Genomic DNA, 3,522 nt, shown 5'->3' with positions numbered 1-3,522 from the left:
ACATTGAGGCAGCCAGTCTTTCTTATGTCTCGAACTCTCTCTGCAAGAGAAAGTCAGACAGCTTAGGGAGGTCCTCGCCGAACTGACGTCCGGCGATATCAGCCTCCAAAATCCCAACTGAGAACGTAAGATGGACGTCCTTCCAGTCTTTGTGGTCCATAGGTAGGGCCAGCGAATAGGGTTTACACTCCTCCAGGGATGGGCAAGGCTTGTCGGCCTCGACTGCTTTTAGTACAGCCGCAAACCCTTTCTGTAAAAAGGGGAAGGCTCTAGAAGGAGAGGACACAAAGGAAGGGAGCTTCTTGCTCAATGCAGCTACCTTTGAGTTAGAGAAGCCCCTCTCTTTCAACGAGGATGAAAGCAGAGCTTGAGCCTTAGTATGGTCCATCACTATGACCTCCTTCGGCTCTGTCTCCTCCTTTGAAGCTGGTTCCTTCCTCAGCCGGACACATGGTTTAGCATCTGAGCACAAGGGAAGGTCTTTCACATTGAGCCTTTTCTGGGGCCCATGTGATTCTGCAAGGCTCTGCATGCGCAGTTCCATTGCAGCCGCCTTCTCCTGATTCTCCTTCTGCATCTGTTGGATCATTCCAACAATGGAGGAGAGGGCCTGTCCTAGCTCTACTGGGAGACCGGCCGATGTTGAGGGAATAGGCTCCGGGATCTGAACCGGAGTAGCCGACACCTCGTCGACCTCTTCCTCTTCAACGTCTGGGGCTTGAACTTCACCCTGGGCTTCTGCCAGGAGGTCTTCCTCCAGACGCTCGTCCACGACAGACATCCTGTCATCTAACTGGATGTCTTGCATAGCGACCGAGACTTCAGCATCCACCTGGATCTGAACTTGGGGGATCTCCTCTTGAGGCTGGGGAATCACTGCATCAGCTGATGCCTTAGGAAAAAGATACGCCCTCATCTTCTCACTTGGAAGATAAGGTCCAGAGGTGTTCTTCTGGAAGCCCCTTACCCAGGTACGAAGCTTCTCCCTTGCTATATCCCTTGATTCCGCCATCCTAGGGGAATCAAAGGCCTCTGTAATTAGATTAATGCACACAGTACATACCTGAGGGTCCCAATACCGGAGATCACCCTTGGAGACAGCGCATACTGCATGTCTCCCACCAAACTCATGTCCGCAGAGGCTCTTGCTGCGGACGTTGCAGAAGACATTTCCGCACTTCGGAGGGTCCTTCTGTAAAGAGAAGAAATTTCCATGAGTATCAAGTGAACTATGTATCACTGGATATGCATAGTATAGCATAACAATTCAGAAAGGAAAGACACACACTTGTGTTTCCTTCACAACCAATTGCTGCAGCCTTCCAGATAATAAAATCGAATGGTTAATCTCTTCTAGAATAACCAATGCAAAGTTTCCAGAGGAAACAGGTGGAGCTCACATGTAAGCAATGATTTTAAAATCCTGGATAGTAGACAGGAAAGAACTCACTTTCCTATCTGTAGGGCAACAGCAAAGGACTTGTGCAAGAAAACACAAAAGTGTTAGAACACACAGTGCTGTACCAAAACCCATACTATAGTTTTCTTCTTACAGTATATGTTATACTGACGAATACTGGTACAGTATAGGAGGTTACGTGCCGGCCGGCACTTGCCGGCCAGCACACACCATAACTAGCTTTAAAGTATACTACTTAACAGCTATAAGGCGGCAGAACGCTGGTTCAAATGCATGTGCCGGCCGGCAGTAAGTGCCGGCCGGCAACAGCCAATGCCGGCCGGCAATGACTGCCGGCCGGCAACTACACAAGGTAGTACCCAGCTGCCGGCCACACTCTTGGTGACCGGCAGACAAGGGCTGACATTAGCCGGCCGTCAAAGGTACAGGACCGATGCCAGCCGGCAGCAAAAGAACCAGAGGACTACAACCCCCGGGCTGCCGGCCTCATAGGCCGGCAGCCGGGTCGGGTACAGCACTAGCAGAAAAACAGAATGGATGCCGGGATAAGAGTGTACACTACCTCCAAGCCCGGCAATCCGAAAGAGTGCAAATAAGGAAGGGGAGAATCTAATTCAGGCTTCCTGACCAATGCCGTCTGACTCTGCAGGCCGGCCTGGATGAGGGACCAAGGGAGGTCCGGGCAGCACTCAAAGCAGAAGACCCTTGCCGGCCGGCAGCTCTGCCGGCTGGCAAGGGACTGAGTCAATTCCACATCCTAACCTATTCTAGGTCCAGATGTAGAATGACGTACAGTACTGTAATGGCTAGGCCATTACGGAGATAGAGGGGGAAGGGACAAAAGAGGGTCATACCAACCTTGCTTTAGTGATGGATCACCCGCAGCCAAGAAACTCATCTTAGCCTAAGGGAGATCCAAGGGGGGAGGCCAGCAATACTTGCCAGCTCCCAGAGCACCAAAGCAAGGAAGGTGTTGCTACTCCCAGGGAAAGAAACTTATCCTCCCCCGAGAACAGCAACAAGGACTAGTCTGGTAGATCACAAAAGAAGGAATCATATCCACAGAAACCTTCGGTAGTGACCTAAGGAAGCTAAGCCACCTTTGTCTGTGTCAGGCCAGCGAGGGAGACTCTACCCCAAGCCAGACAAACACAGACTCAGACTAAAAAACTCTGTTGTTCTGTCCCTCTTTGAACCAGACTTACTGGAAAAGGAAGGTACAGTAACACCCCAGTATAGTTTTATCGAAAATTAATTCAGATAAACCACTTAGGGATAAGCCCAAGGCTTAAACAGAGGGAAAGGGATTGCATACCTTCTCCGAAGAAAAGAAAGCAACCGGGGAGTATGAGAAAGTATACTAAGGCTCCATAAGCAACTTAGCCTAGGCACCAAGAGAATCGATTACCTAAATCACCGAAACTCACTCGTATACTATCTTGGAAATATTCCACACAATCTTAAATGTATAAAACATAGCCTAAAGCTTCAATAAAATTTTAATACACTCGGAAAAACCAAAATCATGCATGAAGTACTAGGACCAAACGACTAGGCTACATGGCCTAGCGTAGGCCAGAATGGCGAATACTTCGCCAAAATAATACTAAGCACGAAAGGAAATCCTATGTAATGCTAAATAGCTAAAATTTATTAAAGCAAAACAACCGGGAATGTCGCTCTGACTAACTAAACTTATACCTAGCGAGCGACAGCGTCCATGACGCCTCCGTTAGGCTACGGCTCTTGTAACAAAGATTAATCCCATTAATCACTCAAAAATTTACCAAGAGCCTACATTTATACATGAAAGACATGGTACTCAACTTATCAGAAGCCGACGAAGTAGGAGAAGCCATGAAAAGCAGAATAAATCCAAGATTTGCGAGAAACACAGGAAAAAACACCGAGTTGTTAAGCTACGCAAAAAGGAATACAGATGGCGCCAGGATTGTCGCCAGGCACGCTTACGAAACGGGAGATAGGGAGCCTTGGGAGCGGCTCCCCCTTTTTCTTTCCCGAATTCGTTTCTTGCCAATTGCCCCCTGCGATACGAAATCTCTGTTCGGCGTGCAGATTGCCATGTGGCGTGTCAAGAATAC

The sequence above is a fragment of the Palaemon carinicauda genome, chromosome 7 (assembly GCF_036898095.1).
Source record: "Palaemon carinicauda isolate YSFRI2023 chromosome 7, ASM3689809v2, whole genome shotgun sequence".
In the NCBI taxonomy this organism is placed as follows: domain Eukaryota; kingdom Metazoa; phylum Arthropoda; class Malacostraca; order Decapoda; family Palaemonidae; genus Palaemon; species Palaemon carinicauda.
Note: the sequence above shows the minus strand (reverse complement) of the source record.